The sequence below is a fragment of the Bos indicus genome, chromosome 11 (assembly GCF_029378745.1).
Source record: "Bos indicus isolate NIAB-ARS_2022 breed Sahiwal x Tharparkar chromosome 11, NIAB-ARS_B.indTharparkar_mat_pri_1.0, whole genome shotgun sequence".
Lineage (NCBI taxonomy): Eukaryota > Metazoa > Chordata > Mammalia > Artiodactyla > Bovidae > Bos > Bos indicus.
The window spans coordinates 28,836,532-28,858,692 of record NC_091770.1 but is presented as its reverse complement, the minus strand read 5'-3'; the positions used below and the strand labels follow the sequence as shown (position 1 = coordinate 28,858,692).

Below are 22,161 nucleotides of genomic sequence, written 5' to 3'. Positions count from 1 at the left end.
ATGTAAAAAAAAAAGGTATTAAGAAAAAGTAAGCTCCTGTGTGACTGCTTCCCTGGTGGCTCAGTGGTAAAGAACCGCTGCCAATGCAGGAGATGCAGATTCGATCCCTAGGTGGGGAAGATCCCTTGGAAAAGGAAATGACAACCCACCCAAGTATTCTTGCCTGGGAAATCCCATGGACGGAGGAGCCTGGCAGACTACTGTCCACAGGGTTTCAACGAGTCAGACACGACTTAGCGACTAAGCAACAACAACAAATAGAAGACAAGCTGCTATAACATCAACTGAAGAACCTGATGAGGACGAACTCCAAAATGTCCAGGAGAAAAAATCTGCCACTGTCACCATAAAACACATTTGCTAAACCACATGTTCTTGAGACTAGTGAGATCTGGGCTATAGCAAATCAAAAAGAATTAAATGCTATAAAATTGGAGCTAAACAAATGTTATCACTAAAACCTAATAGTTCAATGAATGAAGTCATCAAAATATCCACTCAATAGAAAATAATGTTCAATGGTTTTCTCATGGTTCCATTGGGAGAAGGGGGTTGCAAATAGTAAAAGACCTTACAGAGACCTGGTTTCCTCATCTAAGTTTAACAAGGAGGCCTGCAGAACTCACTGTATTTTCAACAGAATATCTGCAAATCAACTGTTAACATTTTAATTCTAGAATAATGAAACTTCTACAACGGTCTCCCAGTGACATTCAGAACAGCCACACTCACTATAACTTGACAGATATATCTAACTCAAGTTCCAAGGTGAGCAGACTAATGACTAAAAATAAATAAATAAAGGAGGGCATCATTGCTCTAAGTGTCCCTTAAAGCAGACTGTTATTTGATCATGCATTTATCTAGGAAATTTGTGTAGCCACAAAGTGACTTCATTAATAGCAAGTAAACAATTGGACACATAAGTGCTCGTATATACCTAATGAACATTACAAATGATATCTAATATTTGTTGTACCCTTACTCTGTACTTTTAATCCTCACCAATACCCCTTGAGGGGGTGTATTTACTAACCTCACTTTACATGTGAGGAAACTTAGGTACACAATGGTTAACATAATTTGCCAGGGATCATGATGTTATTATACAAATCCAGTCTTTACTACAACTATGATCAAAATCATGTTTTTATAATTATGCAATTCTACTACTGTTCTTTTTAAAGGTACTAAAATCCATTTTAACAAAATCTCCACACATATTTAAAATAATAATTTTTGTGTAACTTATTTTTAAAATATCTGAGCCTACCGAACTGAAAAATTTTTAAGCAATTAAGTTTTAGCATAAAAATTACAGAACACTAGCCTACTCTAAGAAGTTCACCTACTATTTCAATCTAGATGACAATGAGAGGGAAACATCAGCACTTGCACTAACAATGCTGCATACTGTTTTAAAATGTTCAATAAAAGCTCATCTTATTGTATATCATTTCATGTATAATAGTAGTCAACCCAAGTTTCCCCATCCTTAGAAGGGAACAACATCACCCATAATCCTAAAACCACTTATAGTGGGCACCAGAATGCTTTAGAAATAAACAATGTGAACATGATAACGTAGAAAAACCCTGCACTCGAGTCCAGAGACCTGCCACCAATCGTGGCTCATCACTAGCTAGCATTTTAGACCCTTCCACTGGTCTGGGTCTCAGTCTTCTGATCTGCAAAATAATCATATCCAAATTCTACTCTTCCAGCTCTAGAAGAAATGTGACTCATACACATAAATCTTTTTTCCAAGCTTCCTATTCTCACTCTTTTAGTTATTACCATTACTTTGCAGGCATTATGCATTATTTTTCCTTATTTTGACAATGGGCGAATAGCCCGTTCTAAACAAAGCTAAGAGGAGAAAGCCTTTCTGACCACTGGTTTGCCATAAATGAGTCTGAAGGTGAATAATGTAGAAGCTATTATAATGTTAAAAGGTGTTAGGTTTCAATATTTCAGGCTACTGTTTTGTGTGCCAGTACATTCTCCCTAAGGACAAATAGTAAAATTCAAGGACAATAGGGAGAAAAAAATTTAATTTTCTATTATTTATTCAATAACTAAGAAGGTGCCAAGTGAATATAACTAACAACCTTTTGCAGAAATGTTTTCTCTGACAGATGAATTACATTTTACATCAAAGTGAAAATATGATCTACAAAATTTTCTCTTATGCTTAAATACTCCCTTAAAAAAAAAAAACTTTTATTTTATAAATTGTGATGAATCAGTAAGATATATGATTGTGAAAAAATTAAAAATCTAGCTGTGAAATTCTTAGCTTCCTCTTCTAAGAGACATGAAGAACCTCCGTGGGCTGCCACAGAGGTAGATTCTGTGGACTAACCCTGGTATGAATTTTCTATGCTCTTAACTCATTTTCAAGAGTGTTATGCAAATACAAGATTATTAAACTTAAACTAAGCTTCAGACAATAAAATTCCCAACTGTTAGAAAAATCAAGCTGATTTTTGTATTGCTTTCGAGAGCTGCTAGCCTACCAAATATCTTCCCAGTTCAACAAAGTTAAAATATTTTAAACTTCTATAAAATTTGTGGTTCAATTTTATATGACCTTGTAAAGAAACAATTAAAAACAAGGGAAAGAAAGCCCGTGAATTACTTATTAATCTTATAGAATAAAAGTCATTAGCAACCTGTAATAATAGTACACATCAGTCTAAACGTTAAACTGGAAGGAAGTAAACCACTGCTATGGATGGAGAGACCTGAAGGAGGGATCTTCAGCAGATGCAGAAGCTGCTACAAGAGGTGCAGTTTGCGAATTTCAAGGTGCAGTTTGAGCAAAAATAATAACCGGGAAAACACCATCGAACGCATACATACATTTTAGAAGGTAGCTGCCAAGGTCCACCTTTTGGTTGGAATGCCGAAAGAAAATGTCAAAAATCACCTCGTGACTCCAATCCTCCAGCCTTTCAAAGTTCAGAACCAAGCCAAGATGAGCGCTTAAACTGTTTCTGAGCATCCTTCTTTAAATACAACGCCCTCTCCAGAAAGTCACTTCGCCTCAGCTACTTGAATTCCCAAATCCCAGTACCAAAGAATCTTAGGAGCCTAAGTAGTTGAAGAGGGTCTTCCAGCTCCAGCCTGAGCATCCCTTTCCACCTCGAGTTAAACTCCGGAGGTGCTCCAGACACTTCCCCCAGCCAAGTTTCCCAGTTCCCTCTCATCTCCCGGTGGACCTTCTCGTTGACCTTGAGGACCCCCGGATTGGAGCCTCAGAGCCCAGTATCTTGACGGGTGCCCTCTTCCATGCAGCGCGGGCAAATGCCCCACAGTCTCTGGTGACCCCCGAGATTGGCCATGACCCTGATCATGAACGCCCTCCGACTAGCCTGGAGCGATCCCTCTCCCCTTAGGCGCCCCACATTCCTCCAACCAGAAAAATTATTCAACGAAATGCATTGAAAGCCTACCAAGCGCAAGCTCCCACTATGCGCCTCACGGTCTGCACCGAGCTCGAGGCCCGGGTCCGCCGTCCCCCGCCCGTCGTCCTCTTCCCGGCCAGAGGGCCGGAGCTGCCTCCGCCCGGGATGTGGAAGCGCCGGCCAGAGACGGACTGCGCCCGGCGCGAGCACCTGGGGCCGGAGAGGCGGCAGCTAACGGCGGCGCGGGGGCCGGGGAGCGCTCACCAACCAGGTCGGCCGCGGGGACACTCACCGGTCGGGGCGCGCGGGGCGGCCTCATCCAGGGGCACCTGCGGCCAGGCAGGACGGGCCCGGACGGCGCAGTCACCGAGAGCGAGTCTGCCGGCCAGCCCGCCGGTCCCGTCCGGCTCCCAGTGACTGCCCGAGTGAGCGCAGTCTCGCTTCCTCCGGACGGAGCCCGGGGACCCCAGCTCTGCCGGATGCCCCCTCCAGGCCCCCACCCCTTTCCCGGGCCGCCTCCCCCTCTTCACCCTTTACCCCTCCCCCCACCCCCCAACCCCCACCGGAATGGAAAATACCTCCCGGGGCGGGGGGCGGTGGCGGCACGCCTCTCTGAAGGGCAGCCTACCGTGACCAATAGCAGACGGGGCTCTGGAGGGGCGGGATTCCTAGCGGCCAATCCGAAGGTGTGTAGGTGAAGGCCGAAGGAGGGAGGCTGGGAGCGAGAGTTGGACGGCCCGGGAGTCAGGGAGGTCCGGCCGCTCGGGTACGCTCTGTGCGCGGCTGCCATTTTGGAGTCGGGCCGCTGCGACGGCGGCCGGGTCCGGCCCGGGGGAAAGGGAGGAGCCAGTCAGATGGGAGATATGAGGTCACGTGGGCTTGAGGGGCGGAGTAAAGCGGGCCCAAGGGGAGGAGTCGGCGGCGGCGAGTCTCTGGATCTGAGCAGGGTCACGTGGTCCGAGAAGGGGCAGTGGTGGGCTTGAGGGCGGAAGGTCAGCCTTGAAGTGGTGGGAGGAGGAACGCTTTGTCCCTGGTTTCAACTCTGTTAGGGAAAAGGAAAGGAAAAATGTTGAATGGAGGCCTGAGTTCCTTGTCGGAAAAGTGAATGAGTCTCCCTAGTTCCCTCCAGCAAGGAGCCTATTACTAAATTCCAAGATCCACGGGAACCTAGGCACTTCGTTTAATTCAAGTAATCCCATCCCTATTGCCAGCTGTCACGAACATGACTCAGATCGGATGGGTGTCTCCCACTTTTTGCTTGCAGTTTGGCTGGAAGGGCCCCCCGCCCTAGAAATGGCTAAAAGGATAAAAGCATAGTTGAGGTAGTCCAACTCCACCAGGACAGGCCATCTGGACTTATAGAAGCCTTGTCATTCACAAACTTACCGACCTCTTTTGTGTTAGACATACCCATGGTCGTATTACAACACCTCCAAACAAAACAAACTATGAGACCCTGTCTGGCTCTCAGCCGTATTTCAATTCTTGCTTCCAGTACAGACTAAATTATGTTCCTTACTAATCCACTGAAAGTGCCCCTCTCAAGGCCACCAGTGACATCCATATGATCGAGTTCAAGGGTCGCTTGTATAAAGTGATCTCTTGCAGTAGTTTCTAAGGTCTCCCCTCACTCCAGTTTCCCTAAAACCATAAACTCTCAGATTGTATTTCTTTTCAGTTAACCTTTCTAATTCAATTGTGTTGGCTTTTTAAGAGAGTCCCAGGATCTAATCCTTAGTCCTCTGCTTAGTAGGTACAGAGTCATTCTGCTGCACACTATGGTGGTCTAACCATTCTGATGACTGAGTGTACCTTTAATGAGGTTCCAATCTGCCTGTCTTAGTGCTTTTGGATATCTCCACCTAAATCTAATCTTGACACATCCAAATCGGAACTGAAATACCATAAGAAGTCCACAAAACTTGCTCCTCCCCGTCTGTTATCTTCTTTGATAACATCACCATTCATTCACTTAACCATACCAGAACCTGGGAGCAATCCTCCAGGCTACTGCCTCCTTGCTGTAACACTTCTGTACCCCTTTGAGCTTTGTCCCGTTGATTATCTTTTCTAATTGCCCTTTCTCTCAATTTCAACAGCCATTGCCTCACCTGGGCCATTTATTCATTAGCCAGTATTTACTAAGCATTTTACAATGTGCCAGGCACTGTTTGAGGTGCTTAGGATATAGTGGTGAACAAAACTGACAAAGTTCCTGAATAGGGTGAAATAAAGCATATATGAGTAAAGTAGCAAATTAATAATTCAGGGGGTGATATACACTATAAAGATCTCCCACCAAAAAACAGAGAAACATTCAAGAATCTCCTGAAGTTTTTGCCCAGCTCTTCACCTCAGTCTCCCCCTCCATCCTCCTCCCCCAGCCTCCCCACCCTGCTTAGTATCCTCTCATCCTTCCTTCTTGTTCTCAAAGAAAAGATGGCCCTGATTGTTTCATCTGGAGCGATTTTACTTCCTTTCATCTGTGAGGACTTCCCTCTACCTTTTTGTTAGGGCTGCCTCAATACCAATCCCCCAGCTATGAGATAAGCTACTTTGAGGGCAGGGGTCAGACCTTACACATCTTTGGGCCTCCACAGTGTCTTGGCTCAGAATAGGTACTTACAAAATGCATATTGAAATGAACTGGGGAAATCTCCTGACCCCTGAAGCAGGCTGCCACTAAAGCATCTTGAGCCCAGTCAGAATGGAAGGTCAATAAGCTCATCTATTAGAGTGTAGAGGCTGTGATGCCTCCTGGCAGGGGGCAGGGTAATAAGTGAATGAGATTACCTTTGTTGATTCCTTCCAGGCCTGGGATTCCATGATGCTGTGTCCCATGTGGGGCAGGAGTTGCATCATAAACACGACTTTACTTGACAGTGCCAAGTACACGTGGGCAATTTAAAAGTACTCTTTGTTTCTGATGAGCTTTCAAACCCAGAGCACTCTGGGTAAATTGCCAGGAGAGGCTCTGCAGGAGAAGGGTTGCAGTTGCCACTTGACTCTATTTCCAGGCCCTTAGGTGTTGCACCCCAACAGGGAGTGAGATGTTGCCAGTTCCGTCATAGTCATTGTAATTAAACCCAAGTTCTGGCAAAGGGCAGTGCGTAATTATGAAGTACTATTATGGTTTTTATCATTATTAGGCACCCAGCTGCCCAGCCCAGAAAACCACAGTAGTAAAACATGGAGAAGCCAAGCTCCTCTCCCAGCTGGCATGAATCAATACCAGGTGTATTGGCACACAGTCCTGTAGCTCTGCTCATCAAGATGAAACCTTCTGTCCCCTCTTCTTGGCAAGATGAAATGTTAAATGAATGAAAAGAGGAAATGTAAAGAAAGACCTTTGCCACCTCCTCTAAATGGAGTTCCATTTTTTCCGTGTCCCCAGAATGATCTCTTCTCATCTACATATTTATTGTGTAAATCTTTTTCAACTTTATCCTTGACCTGCCAGCTTTCTAAGCGTCATTCACCCATGTCTCTGGAGGATGTATTAGCTAGGGTGGGAGTGCAGAGTGCAGAAAAGAGTGCTTTTACTTTCAAGAAACTTTTAATACAGACCCAATAATTCAGAAAGTATAGTCAGGCCTGACAAGGCATCTGCCTTTTATTGAGCGCCTACTTAATGCCATACTTGGCATTTTCACATATGCTGCTGCTGCTGCTAAGTCACTTCAGTCGTGTCCGACTCTGTGCGACCCCATAGACGGCAGCCCAACAGGCTCCCCCGTCCCCGGGATTCTCCAGGCAAGAATACTGGAGTGGGTTGCCATTTCCTTCTCCAAAGCATTAAAGTGAAAAGTGAAAGAAGTCTCTCAGTTGTGTCTGACTCTTAGCGACCCCATGGACTGCAGCCTACCAGGCTCCTCCATCCATGGGATTTTCCAGGCAAGAGTACTGGAGTGGGGTGCCATTGCCTTCTCCGTCACATATGCTAACTGACTTGATCCACGCCACCCTGCAAGGTGCCTCTTATAATACTTATTTTCTTCAAGATCTGAAAGACTTAGTGACTGAACTGAGAATCCAACATAAATGTAGAAATTTGGTGACTGTATATTCATGGTAGATGTGTTCACACTGGGTGGTGAATACAGGTATCAGATTCCTCCTCCTCCTGTCAAATTACACATGGTTTTTTGAACAAAGTAGATTTTAAGCTGAATATTGAAAGAACAATTCAGAAGTGGTGCTGAGGGAATGGTGCCAAACAAGGAGGCCAAATTGGCCATAAGCCTGAAATCAATCAATATGGGAAGATTTCTTGTTCAGCGGTGAGTCATATTGTATTCTTCAAGTACCTTTATTATCTCAGCTCTTCCAAATGGGGAAGTCAACCCAGGTGGTACAAGGGTGGGCTGAGGATGAAAGAGGGTGGTTTGGGGAGGGAATAAGTTTTTGAATGGAAGACTCCCAAATGGCCCATAAACTGGCACCTCAGGCACTGGCTTCTGGAACCAATGACACCATGGCAGCTTTCCTTGCTGCCTATCAGTTGTTTTTAACTGATGTGTGTAGAACAGTTTCTCATTCTCTTCTTTCTTATAAAACAATTAACAGTTTTTAAAAACAATTTAGCAGTATGTTATACAAGGCAGTTCACTTTTATTTTTAGCAGTTTTTTTTTTTTAAGGAATTCAAGATTATATAAAATGAATCCATTTAAAGTGCACCATTTGATCTGTTTTGAAACATGTATACCCTTGTAATCACTATCATAATCATGAAATAGAACATTGACATCACCCCCAAAACTGTGCTGTGCCCCTTTTGCAGCAGAAATATTAATACAATTTACATTTTGATTACTCCAAATCTAGTCTGTAACTTCAACCTTGCTTTCAAATTTTAGACCCATATTTATAGCCATCTACTTGACATATCTGGGCTTCCAAGGTGACACTAGCGGTAAAAGAAACTGCCTGCCAACACAGGAGCCAGAAGAGTGGATTCAATCCCTGGATTGGAAAATACCCTAGAGGAGGGCATGGCAACCCACGCCAATTATTCTTTCCTGGAGAATCCCATAGACAGAGGAGGCCAGCAGGCTCCTCAAATCAAATAGGACTAAAAGCTTTATCTTAGCTACAAGAAAACCCCCATCTCCTCCAATTCCCTTTTCAATTTTTTCTGCATTCTTCAATTCTGCTGAAGTCGTCATCCACCGAGTCATATAAGCAAGAAAATTTTTAAAATAATCTTCACTCTTCCCTCTTTTCAACCTCCCCAAAAAGTGATTCTATTTCACACAAACATTTTGTAATCAGTCCTTTGCATTTCTAATATCATCGTTCAGATACATCTTGCTCACACAATCACTCTTAAAAAAAAAAAAAAAAAAAACCTCCTAACTAGTTTCTTCATGATCCAGTTCATCCCCCAATCTGCCACTCTAATTCTCTTGAAAACCCAGAGCTGACTGTTTCAAACCTCTGCATTCAGAGACTACCCAACGGCATACAAAGTAGCACTGAAAATCTTTCACAGCATGGCCCCAACCTCCCCTCCTGGATTCCTCTGCTCCCTGCTATATAAAACATGCTATACATTTTCATCTTTCTGTGCTTTGTATATGATCTCTGTCTGAAGTGTGCCTTTTCCTGCACCTGGAAACTCCTCCACCTTTCATAGCCCCATTTATATGACTTTCCTCAATAAAGCCTTCCCAGACCTCTCCAGATAAAAATAGTCATTCTGTCTGTTACACTTGACCTCCCATAGCATGCTGCACATATATTTATCACACTGAACAGACATAGTGATGAAGTAGAACAGGAGATCACTGTGGACGGTGACTGCAGCCATGAAATTGAAAGATGCTTGCTTCTTCAAAGGAAAGCTCTGACAAACCTAGACATATTAAAAAGCAGAGACATCACTTTGCCAACAAAGGTCCATGCAGTCAAAGCTGTGGTTTTTCCTATATTTGTATACGGATGTGAGAGTTGGACCATAAAGAAAGCTGAGTGCCAAAGAATTAATGCTTTTGAATTGTAGTGCTGGAGAAGACTCTTGAGAGTCTCTTGGACTGCAGGGAGATCAAACCAGTCAATCCTAAAGGAAATCAACCCTCAATATTCATTGGAAGGACTGATGTTGAAGCTGAGCTCCAATATTTTGGCCACCTGATGTGAAGAGTTGATTCATTGGAAAAGACTCTGATGCTAGGAGAGATTGAAGGTAAAAGGAGAAGGGGGCAGCAGAGGGTGAGATGGTTGGATGGCATCACCCACTCAGTGAACATGAATTTATTTGAGCAAACTCTGGGAGATAGTGGAGGACAGAGGAGTCTGGCATGCTGCAGTCCATGGGGTCACAAAGAGCTGGACATGACTTAGCAACTGAACACTGAACAATAACAACAGAAGAACAGGAGAGCTGAGTCAGGAGATCTGGGTCTAACTTAAAAATCTCATTCCCCACTTGCTGTGCCATCTAAGGCAAGTCACATAACCTCTCTGAACTTTGGTTATTTAATTATAAAACTGAGATAACACTTTTAATAATACCCCCTCATAAGACTGTTCTGGTGATTAAATGAACTAAGTATAATTATAAATGTGAATATATTTTGTACTATACAGATATTAGAGATTATAATAACAAAGCTATATCTTCTGCTGGGCTTCACTGGTGGCTCAGATAGTAAAGAATCCACCTGCAATGTGGGAGACCTGGGTTCAGTCCCTGGGTTGGGAAGATCCCCTGGAGGAGGGCATGGCAACCCACTCCAGTATTCTTGCCTGGAGAATCCCCATGGACAGAGGAGCCTGGTGGACTACAGTCCATGGGGTAGCAAAGAGGTGGACACTACTGAGCAACTAAGCAACTAAGATATTTAAAATGTTTTCTGCTAGATTTTGAGCCATCTTTAGAGTCCTTCTACTTAACATAGTGCTCAAGCTGCCTGTCGCCTAGATTGGTTTATGACATAAGTTACTATTTCTTATATTAATAGAACCATATTCTTTTCATTTATTCTCTTAGCCTACTTTGTACAATATAAAAGCAAATCATGACACTTTATTTCTTTTTTGTCGTGTCCACCTCTTTGGGACCCCATGGGCTGTACCCTGCCAGGTTCCTCGGTCCATGGAATTTTCCAGACAAGAATACTGGAGTGGGTGGCCACTTCCTACTCCAGAGGGTCTTCCTGACCCAGGAATCGAACCCATGTCACCTGCATTGATAGGCAGATTCTTTACCACCAGCAACAACTGGGAAGCCCTTTATAATTGTTTATTGCCTTTGTAATTAAATAGTTTCATCAAAAGGTCTCTGAGGAAATAAGCTATATAGTCTATCCCTGATTAATTTTAAAAGTCTTTATTTTTATTCAACAAAAACTTTTTAGAGCCACTGAATGCTGAAAATTCTCCAAGCCAGGCTTCAGCAATATGTGAACCGTGAACTTCCTGATGTTCAAGCTGGTTTTAGAAAAGGCAGAGGAACCAGAGATCAAATTGCCAACATCCACTGGATCATCGAAAAAGCAACAGAGTTCCCGAAACACATCTATTTCTGCTTTATTGACTATGCCAAAGCCTTTGACTGTGTGGATCACAAGAAACTGTGGAAAATTCTGCAAGAGATGGGAATACCAGACCACCTGACCTGCCTCTTGAGAAACCTATATGCAGGTCAGGAAGCAACAGTTAGAACTGGACATGGAACAACAGATTGGTTCCAAATAGGAAAAGGAGTACATCAAGGCTGAATATTGTCGCCCTGCTTATTTAACTTTTATGCAGAGTACATCATGAGAAATGCCGGGCTAGAAGAAGCACAAGCTGGAATCAAGATTGCCGGGAGAAATATCAATCACCTCAGATATGCAGATGACACCACCCTTATGGCAGAAAGTGAAGAGGAACTAAAAAGCCTCTTGATGAAAGTGAAAGTGGAAAGTGAAAAAGTTGGCTTAATGCTCAACATTCAGAAGACAAAGATCATGGCATCTGGTCCCATCACTTCATGGGAAATAGATGGGGAAACAGGGGAAACAGTGTCAGACTTTATTTTTCTGGGCTCCAAAATCACTACAGATGGTGACTGCAGCCATGAAATTAAAAGACGCTTACTCCTTGGAAGGAAAGTTATGACCAACCTAGATAGCATATTCAAAAGCAGAGACATTACTTTGCCAACAAAGTTCATCTAGTCAAGGCTATGGTTTTTCCTGTGGTCATGTATGGATGTGAGAGTTGGACTGTGAAGAAGGCTGAGCACTGAAGAATTGATGCTTTTGAACTGTGGTGTTGGAGAAGACTCTTAAGAGTCCCTTAGACTGCAAGGAGACCCAACCAGTCCATTCTGAAGGAGATCAGCCCTGGGATTTCTTTGGAAGGAATGATACTAAAGCTGAAACTCCAGTACTTTGGCTACCTCATGTGAAGAGTTGACTCATTGGAAAAGACTCTGATGCTGGGAGGGATTGGGGGCAGGAGGAGAAGGGGACGACAGAGGATGAGATGGCTGGATGGCATCGCTGACTCGATGGACGTGAGTCTGAGTGAACTCCAGGAGTTGGTGATGGACAGGGAGGCCTGGCGTGCTGTGATTCATGCGGTTGCAAAGAGTCGGACACGACTGAGCAACTGATCTGATCTGAACCTTCATGAAATTACTGTATGATTCCTGAATGACTTCTCTCAAGCTTTTTTCTTTCTGGTATTTATTTAATTTTTAATATTTGACCAGTTGATACATTCACACGTTTCACAAATCAAAACAGGACTTCCCTGGTGGACCAGTGGTTGAGAATCCGCCTGCCGATGCAGGGTACATAGATATGATCCCTGTCAAGGAAGATTCCCACATGCCATGGAGCAACTAAGCCCTTGCACCACAACTGCTGAGCCCACACTCTGGAGCCTGTGCTCTGCAACAAGAGAAGCCACAGCACTGAGAAGCCTGGGTACCGCAACTAGAGAGTAGCCCCTAGAAGGTCCGTCTTTACAGCAACAAAGACCCAGTGTGGACAAAAATAAATACATAAATAAATTAAAAAAAAAAAAGGTTTCCACCAGAAATTTTTAAAAAGATCAAAACAAAATAAAAAGGTATATGGTGAAAATTCTCCCTCCCACCCTGCTTCTTCCATCCCTTCTTCACGCCCACCCACCCTCATAGGTAGAGATAGTTACTTATATTGCTTTTCCCATGTGTCCTGACAGTGATTCTTCATGCACATGTAAGCAGTTCTTTCTTTTCTTCTTCCCTGCTTACACAAAAGGTGGCATATTATATCTCCTGATCTGCATATTGCTTTTCCCGTTGACAATGTCTCTTCGAGCTCTGTCATATCAGTACTGAGAGAGCTTCCTCATTCTTTTAAACAGCTACATAACGTTACACTACAGTTTATTTAACCATTCCCCTATTGATGAACACTTGAGCTGTTTACAATCTTTGCTATTTATTACAAACAATGCTGTGATGAATAACCTGGCACATATGTCTGCAGGTATATCTTTAGGATAAATCCCCAGAAGTCTCCTAAACACTTTAATGAAATCTTCCAAAGGAATATTCTAGGGTGGCGTGACTAGGTTTCCAAATTAGAACGTCAACTTTCAAAGGATTAGCTCTCACATTCCATTAAAAATAATTCTTCATTGTTTGGTCTGAAAATTATAGCTTTTATCATTTCCTAATAAAGATTTTTAATTTCTGCAGTGAGTGTTTATTGGTATTTTATCATGTTTATCCTGTTTAACTATTTTTTAAAATTATCTATTTACTTATTTATTTTTGACTGTGCTGTGTCTTTGTTGCTGCAAGCCTGCTTTCTCCAGTTGCAGTGTGCAGGCTTCTCTTATTGCCCAGCACGGGCTCCAGGGCACTTGGGCTTCAGTAGTTATGGTACATGGGCTCAGTTGCCCTGTGGCATGTGGAATCTTCCTGGACCAGAGATCGAACCCATGTCCCCTCTATTGGCAGGAAGATTCTCAACCACTAGACCACCAGGGAAGTCCAGAAAATTTTAAAATATTTAATCTGCTTCTCCTGTAACCAGTAATGGCTGGCATATTTTTAAAAAGAAGAAAGAATAATATTCAACTTGATTATGTGCCAGTTAATAAATTGCAAGCTCTAGAAAATACTTGAGTCTTCTTAACTCAACATCTAGAAGCATCTTTTGAATGAAGTATATGATGGGATTAATGGGTTTGGAGTTGAGAACTTGTAAGGTGTAGACTGCCCCAAACAGCTCTAGTGCTACCCTAGCCTCAGGTTCAAATATCCTTCATTCATTTTCTTTTTTTAAATTAGCCTCTCTTTGCATTTGTCTTTGTAATTCTTCAATTTCCCATGGTTGCTTTTGGAGAATAGGTTTACGGGCCTGGGAAGATGGATTGACTTTGGTAAATGTGCTTTATAACTGAGCCGTGTAAAGTGAGCATCCTGTCTTTACATTAGGCACCTCCCTCCATACGTTTTTTATTTATTAGATTCCAGATACATGAGACCAGGATGGAAGAATCCTAGGGTACTTAATTTACATGAAATATTTAGAACTATTTAGGGCATCATCAACTCAATGGACATGAGTTTGAGCAAACTCCAGGAGATAGTGAAGGACAGGGAAGCCTGGCGTGCTGTAGTCCATGTGGTTGCAAAGAGTCGGACACGACTTAGTGACTGAACAACAAAATTTAGGAGAACATACAGATGTAGAAATATGTACAAGTAACATGGCAGTGAAAGCTTCCATTTGAGAAATATATATAAATATCGTAAGAAGCTAGCCTAGCCATATTACTAGTGCTATTAGAAAATAAAATTATCTTTCCACATAGGACTTCTCTTTGGTTCCATTTCATGTATGGGGAGGTTTGTTTGTTTGTTTCAATTATAGAATGAAAGTATTTAAAAACAAATCATGAGTTGACAAGTTTCAACAAATAGCCACCTATAAAGTTTTCCTTGGCTCTAAAGCTCTCTTCCTCAGAAACAGCAAAATCTACAAATCATGAAGCTAGAACTGCCCAGTATCTTTGAAGAGTATCTACTCACAACTCTAACTGAAACTACCTTCAATTTTTAAAATGTCTCACATGAGGATTCTATAGTCTCTCTTTTGGCCATTGTCTTTTTCTTTTTTAAAATGGAATCAACTTCTTTTTTGGTTTTAAATTAATTAAATTTAAATGCCTTCTCATATATTTTGGTTTCTGTATTTGCAATATTTATCCTTCAAGCTTTCATTAAGCACTAACTCTTCTATGTAAACATTAGGAAATGTCAGTTATACGTTCTCCTTTTTTTCTCTTCAGCTGGTAAGACTTGGATTCTAGAAGATATCCAGAATTCCTTCTTAAATGAGGGATAATATTCAGTAAATTTATTTGTGCGTCTGGTTCCTGAGTGTTTGTAGAGAGCGTCAGTTCTACTCACCACACTCTTAATTTTGTTCTGCGGACTCTGGTCCTCTCTACTCTCAGGGCTTGGTGAGAATAGTGATGTCTCCACCCCCATGCTGTGGGGTGACACATGTGACTTGGGTCTAGGTCTTCTAGTATAGCCTACTCCCCTGGTCACAGTGACCCATTCTAGATCTGCTAGAAAAGTTGGTCCTGGATTTGAACCTAGGGGTAAGTATCAGCTTGCATCCATATCGGGTACAGAAGGTGAGAGCTTGTCCAAGAATGGAGCCCATATGGAAGATGCTGAGTTGAGAAATGGAGAGAGAGAAAGCAAGTCCTCGGTCATATTGTTTGAGGCCTGGATCAAGCTTCACCTGCACCAGATACTCTAAATTATCCAGTTACATGGGTCAATAAATTTACCTTTTGATTTAGCTACTGTGGGTTATGTTTTTTCAACTTTGGCGAGCAAAGGATTTTTGATTGATGTAACATCTTCAAACAAAATTTGGCAAATTAAAAGCATGTTGTGTCCATGGTTTGCCAAATTTTGTGATTTCCCCAGCTAATTCCCAGACTCCTTTCTTCTCACATCTAGAGTGACTTTAGCCTTGCAGCAAACCCATCTAAACACCAAACCAGAGTCTTCTTTCCCTTCCCTGAAAGACTCCTCCAGTTCTATGCTTAAACCCAGTTCACTGGGGAAGTTAAAGAAGGAAGGGAACAGATGGCAACCTGATTCATATTCCTCTTGTAGGAATTAAGCCAATTTCTTTTAGGGGTCAGTTCCAGTTCAGTTTCAGCAGTGAATGAGGGTTGTTTGAATCTATTTCTTGTTTAGGCCTATAATCATCTGCAGTAATCCAAAGTGCTTCGCTGGGGAAAATATTTGAGGGAGTTAAAATCTTGTTCCAGTTTGAGGGAACCATGTAATGTAGAATCAAGTTGCACCTGTCTTATTAGGCCTTTTGTGCTAACAGGGGCAATATATGGGCAGGATAGGGAGGCGATTACTAGTATACTTAATACAAAAATGATCAGCCTACTGCATCCATAATAAGCTGTGTCATAAAATCTACTCTTCGGGTTTGCTTTTAATAATTCTAATCCACGTGAGAGTAGACTTTGAAATATCAGACTGTATCCACCAAATGACTAAAAGATAGGTTAAGACAAACTTTAAAATTTTTACCTCTTTTAGAGGAGCAGGTGCCTCATAGGTGAAATACTTAGGGCCTCTGTTTGAAAATTATTTCTAATTAAAGTGATAGACTTAGTGAATAATTTGGGGACATGATTATCCTCTAAAAAGTAAAAATCTAGGTTCAGAATATCAACTGGACCTTTGTAGATATATATAATATAAGCAATATTATACTAATAATATATAAGATAAAAATGTTATATTTAATATAAATAATTACAAGGCACTTACAGAATGCTCAGCTTGTTCCAGGATATTTTTTGTTAGTGGCTGGTGTACAAACAAGAGATAGAATGACAGATGCCATCTGTATGTTTTACAGAAACACCTCTTGCTTGCGCATGTGTAAACAGAGTCAGGTTTGACAAAATGCAAAGAGATGTCTTACAGATGGCGCCTGTGAGGAAGACAGGTCTCCTCAAGCTGATGAGGCTGTAAAAGCAGTTGTCATGAGTATGTGAGAGTCTGCCACACCTGTTCTTCAAGGAAATTCCCACTGGTAAATATGAATCTTCAGAATCAGAGACCAAGGCTAGCTGAGCTTAGTTCAGTTTTCCATTAGTTCAAGAGAGACTATGACCACCAAAATGGCTTTTTGTGAGTCTTTCTGAGACTTTTCTATTTCTCCTGGCTCTGTGTTATTTGTGGTTAAAGTTGAAGATTAAAATCCTCTTACTTGGTCCTTGAAGAAATAACCATGATTAATCTTATAGCATTAAATTCATTGGTGATGTGTTTTGAAGGGAATAAACTCCTGCAAAAATAAACTGCAAAAAGACTTGGATATACAGAATTTCGATGCTTCAAATGATGTAATTTTCTATAATATTTAGCCTGCCATTTTTAGTTTGGTATTTGTATAATAGGAGATTTCGAAGAAAAAGCTAAAGAGAGGCTAATTTGCTTGGTACTGCTTCTGTTCTTTTGTTCTTTTAGAATCTAAAATTAACCAACATCTGCAGTGTCAACAGGGACTCCATATGGCATTCAAGTTTGTACTTTTCCTAAATAATGCATTTGAAGCAATGTAATCTGAGAGGAATTCTGAGGTGATAATGAATAGACTGCCTTATATTGTATAGCACTTGATAGTTTCAAAATGATTTAACAACTAGGACTTTATTTGATCTTCATAACAATGTTAAGAGGAAACAAGATCAGGTATTTCTTATTCTTGTCAAACAGATGAGAAGATAGAAGTCCAAAATATGGAAGAGAGATGACCACAGTCACAAATCTGGTGAGTAGCAGAGTGAGAATGAGACCCTGGCCATACTCTAATCTCATGCCCTTTCACCAAATTACTAAGATCAAGTTATTGACTCAAGTTAAAATAGCATGTTTTCAAAATATTAGATCCCTCAAACAACTCTGTAGGGAAATGGAAAGGACTCAATGCCAGAAATAAATAATAAACACGCACCTTTAGTTTCCTGGAGTTTAATGGATTTCTTTGCTCAGTTAAGTTCACAGAGGACTTCTACTAAAGTTCATCTAGTTACTCTTGTGAGTTCCTATTTTACCTACCAAAAAAAAGTTTTTACCAAAATGTTTTTTCTTCTGTGAAATCGCACCTCATAAATCTTTATGTCAAATCTAGAAAATTCAAAAGCTTTCCAGTTAGAGATGTTGCAACTAAGAGTGTTTTCCTCCCAGTAATAAATTATAATTTACCTCTACCTGAGTTTTGAAATATTTTTTCTCAAGCCAAATTTCTGTAAATGTCCACAGCATAACAGGATTTCTAGGACAAGAAAGAAAATAGTTTAAAGTCAAAAAATGTATTATCTTGTGACTGATACACAGGCATAAATTTTGAAGAACTCAGGTTTTGAAAGCATAAGTAATGTTATTGCCAATCCACTTTACAGAAATTTCTAGCTATGTAATACTACTATTTCTACTTTTAAATGAAGAGAAAGTCAGTTGCTTCCATTTCTTTAAAGTTGGAGGCTTAAAAATTATGAATGCTGGCGTTCTTGAAGCGGAACACTGTGAGTTTGTTGTATCAAAAAAGGTATTGGCGTTCACGAGCACTGACAGGCAGATGGATTTCCCACAAGTGGAAACACAGAGCTACACTGGCAAAAGGAGCAGCCAGCAAGCATTTCAATCGTGATTTGGCTCATCTCTGCTGGTTCTGACTCCACAGAAGTTCATCTTTAGGAAGCACCTTCTACCAAATGGAAAGCTGGCAAGAAGTAATGCTTGAGACTGCTGACACTGAAACAACCAGAGCTTACTTAAAATTGAAAAAACATTTCCCCCTATTATTTGTTTGGATATGTCTCAAAGAACCCCAAACAGAAAAGCAATATTTAAATTTGATTTTGTCCAAAACATTCTTGCAATTCTAATACCCTACCTACTCTGTGTCCAGGATTAGTGGACATTTTTGAAAAGATTATCTGACCCAAGTAGAGGATTGTTATCTTTCTATGAATGAGAAAATTTAGATATGGGAGTGATGAAAAAGAGAGACTCAGAGAAAGAGACAAAGGGAATGACTGGGAGTGTCCTTCACTAGAAAAAAGTATTGGGAGGAATTGGGTGGAGTTGGAGAATTTGGGTAGAAAAGCTTTCAGAGAGGGGAGGTTTAAATCATTTGACTGGGCAATAACTCCATCTGGCTAATAATGGGCATCTGTAAAGAAAGAGCCAGGGTGATAGAAAGGAATGACTATGGTGGTACCACTGGGTGGTAATCTGACTGCTTAGTGACAGCGAATGCAGAGATGGGAACAAGGTAACAAAAGAAAGGGAGGTGCCCAAGATGCCAGAAGAAGCCAGGCTGCAGGGGTTTCTTTCTTCTTCAGTCAAATCTAGTTTTTCTCTTCCCTTTCCACCATCTCTACACCTCTGCCCCACACTGCAAGAAAAATCCATGTTCACAGGCCCAAGTTTGTTTAGCTTAGTCCTCATTCACCACCGAATGATTTGTGGAGCCTGAGACTGGTAACCACTCTTTAGCAAGGACTTCAGCATTAATCAATCAGAATTGGAATGATATAACTTTGTTCCCAGTCAACCCAATTACAACCACAGATCTCTTTGAGCTACAGCACAGTAATGTGGTGTCCTGGCGGTTCTGCTGCTGATTAATGGACTGGACAGAGAAGTGTTGGAAAGGCCAGTGCAACTCCTGCAATAGTCCACTGCTTTTCTGCCAGATCGGCTTCAAAAAAAAAAGCTGATCATACCAAACCATGTTAGCCAATTACCTGTATTGCTTGCCTGAACTATAAAGTACAACAGTACATCTTGTTCTTTTGCAATTCATTATTAGAAGAAAGAATATAAAGAAGAATTAGACCATGCCTATAATATTCAAGATAGCTAGACAAACGTGCATACTCCTACAGTCCCCATTGGAGCATGTCGTTTGCACACTGATATGGTAATGATTATTCTCAAAGTTAGATGCAGTATCACTCCCTCTTCCTCTCCCTGCCAAGATTCAGTGTCTCTCAGATGCAATGGGACAAGGACACGGTCTTGCCAGCTGCTGCTGCTGCTGCTAAGTTGCTTCAGTCATGTCCGACTCTGTGCGACCCCATAGACGGCAGCCCACCAGGCTCCCCCGTCCCTGGGATTCTCAAGGCAAGAGCACTGGAGTGGGTTGCCATTTCCTTCTCCAACAGCTGATGACAAGGAGGACCAAAGATTCAAGGACCAGCTGTACATATAGCTCATTCACCTGCCTCTCACAAATCACCCAGTCCACACACATCATCGCCACAGGAGGAAGCGGGTTCTCCAAGGTCATCCTAAGGATGATTGTGGAGGGTAGCTGGACCCATGGGATTTTGCCTTGTTTTCTCCACAGATACCTTTGCAACGGCTTTTGGGGGGCTGTGCACTCTCAAGAAACTGATGCCTCCTGTGTGAAAATGTAGAGAGCCTGGAAGAATGGAACATATCATGACTGATCTCTGAATACCTCATCCTGGAGGGAGTTGTTCTTGCTTTCACAAATAATTCAGTGCTCAGTCGATCAACACATTTAAAGGAAGTTTCCAAACATGTCTGAAACTCTAGGTGCAGAGACTTTAGTGCCAATTAACAAGGGCAGTTCAGAACAGAAATGAGGGAAGTGAAGAAGCAGTGTGATAGAGTAGAGACAGCCAGCTCTGTCAGCAGCTAGCTGTATGCCTTTGGTGATTATGCCCGCACCTCAGTTTTCCCAACTCTAAAACGAAAAGGAGCTTGGTGAGAAAAGCACATTTACGGTGTCTCCCTGTATGCTCTCCCTGACATTGAATTCCTTGCGGGCATGCTGCTGCCAGCCCTCCTCGTCATGTTTTCCCTCACCAGCCCTTTCTGGCCTCCACGTTTTTTCACTAGGGATGTTTTATTGAGAAAGACTGGTGGCACCTGGCACAACATCATATGCTGTCTCCCAGATTCCTGAATAATTTCTTCTGGGTTGGAAAGGAGTCTCTTTCATTTTCAAATACCTGTATCTAATGTCAGCCTTGCCCTGAGGAGCAACACCACAGAGTTGGACGGTGGAATCTTTAGTTAGCTTCTCTGAGGCCATGTGCTAATAAAACAAACAAACAAAATAAAGTTTAACAAATCTTTTGTGCATTTGTCTTTGTTGTTGTTACTGCTGCGGTTTGATTGTCGAAGAATATGTTTATAACGTCAGGACCGTAGAAAGGGGTGAAACACTTAGAGCAAGTCAAAACCTTGCCGGATAGGTTGCCAGCTTTTTTGATCTCTTATTTCACACAATCTCATGTCTGTTTTTTATGGTAGAAGATATATATTGCTATGTTCTTCTAAGGCCATTTTCCTCATATAGAGTGCGTCTCAAATACTTTGGAAGGAAAAATCATGTATTTTTTGTTTTGTTTTGTTATTATTGTTATTATTTGTAACTTAGAGAGCCTATAATTTTTATTCTTTCAAAATAAATCCTTAAGTCCCCTTGTATCTCACACCAACTCAGTAAACAAGGAAAATGGTATTCAAAAATCTTTCCTTTCCACTTATCTTTCTGAATTCTCCTATATAGCTGAGGAGTTGCCATTTTCTGAGAAGTTGGGGGAGGGGAGGGAAGAGCATTCCTCTAATATCAGGCCTCCTAAATCTGAGATTCCTTATGTTGCTCAAAGAACTAAGCATTCTGAAAATTCTGCAAAAATTAATGCAAATATTGTTCTCCCAACTAAATGTGGTCATACGGTCCCTTGGACTGCAAGGAGATCCAACCAGTCCATTCCGAAGGAGATCAGACCTGGGATTTCTTTGGAAGGAATGATGCTAAAGCTGAAACTCCAGGACTTTGGCCACCTCATGCGAAGCATTGACTCATTGGAAAAGACCCTGATGCTGGGAGGGATTGGGGGCAGGAGGAGAAGGGGATGACAGAGGATGAGATGGCTGGATGGCATCACTGACTCATGGACGTGAGTCTGAGTGAACTCCGGGAGTTGGTGATGGACAGGGAGGCCTGGCGTGCTGCGATTCATGGGGTGGCAAAGAGTCAGACACGACTGAGCGACTGATCTGATCTGATCTGATCTGATGGTCTATCTCTTACAGGAGGATTTATTCCTTCTTTCTTAATTAAATGAGAAATAAAAGGAAGTCATGCACAAGCTTTCAGAGCAATGACTATAATATAAAAAATGTAGTTCCAGGGAGAAAAAGAAAAGAAAAAATGTTGAAATGGGAGAATAATAGGAGGGCTTACTCAAGTAGATTCTTATGCTCCATCCAAGCACTGAAAGAATTAAGAAAAGCTCTAAAGAAAGGTAGAAGAAGGCAGACAATGGAGCAAAGCAGTCAAGGACAGAAAATAATTGTATAGAGTAATAAACTGGAATCTGGGATGATTCTTAACTAAATCACTTTCAAACTGCAATTTTCAGATAAAAGATAGGGTTGAAAAAAACTCACTGCTAGAAAAGAAAACAAAATGAATTCGTAAAGAAAGCCCATTTTGAATAAAGTCTTCAGAGATAAGGTCATCTGGCTAGAAAAGAGTTGAAACAAAATAAAGTGGCGCAGGTGAGGACATTTGCTAAAAAAACCAAACCATCCTGACTTTGCTGCATCCACCGAATGCGTGTGCTGCATCCACTCAACGCATGTGCTGCATCCACCCAATGCATGTGCTGAACCCACTCAATGCATGTGCTGCATCCACCCAACGCATGTGCTG

The 22,161-nt window shown here is 41.7% G+C and overlaps 1 protein-coding gene and 1 long non-coding RNA gene across 6 annotated transcripts in view; one reads left to right on the top strand and one right to left on the bottom strand.

Annotated features, from left to right (window-relative positions):
- Positions 1 to 22,161, bottom strand: part of SOCS5 (suppressor of cytokine signaling 5) — a 121,009-nt gene that overhangs the window by 64,994 nt on the left and 33,854 nt on the right. Inside the window, exon 2 of one of the 5 annotated variants that reach the window (XM_070798593.1) lies at positions 3,989 to 4,452. The gene's annotated coding sequence lies outside the window, so the exon portion shown is untranslated. The other 4 variants (XM_070798592.1, XM_019970103.2, XM_070798594.1 and 1 more) reach the window with 4 other exon arrangements.
- On the top strand, positions 14,939 to 20,554 carry LOC109565732 (uncharacterized). The gene is made up of 3 exons (XR_002181691.2): positions 14,939 to 16,488; positions 17,175 to 17,229; positions 19,816 to 20,554. It is a non-coding gene; the product is annotated as an uncharacterized lncRNA (long non-coding RNA).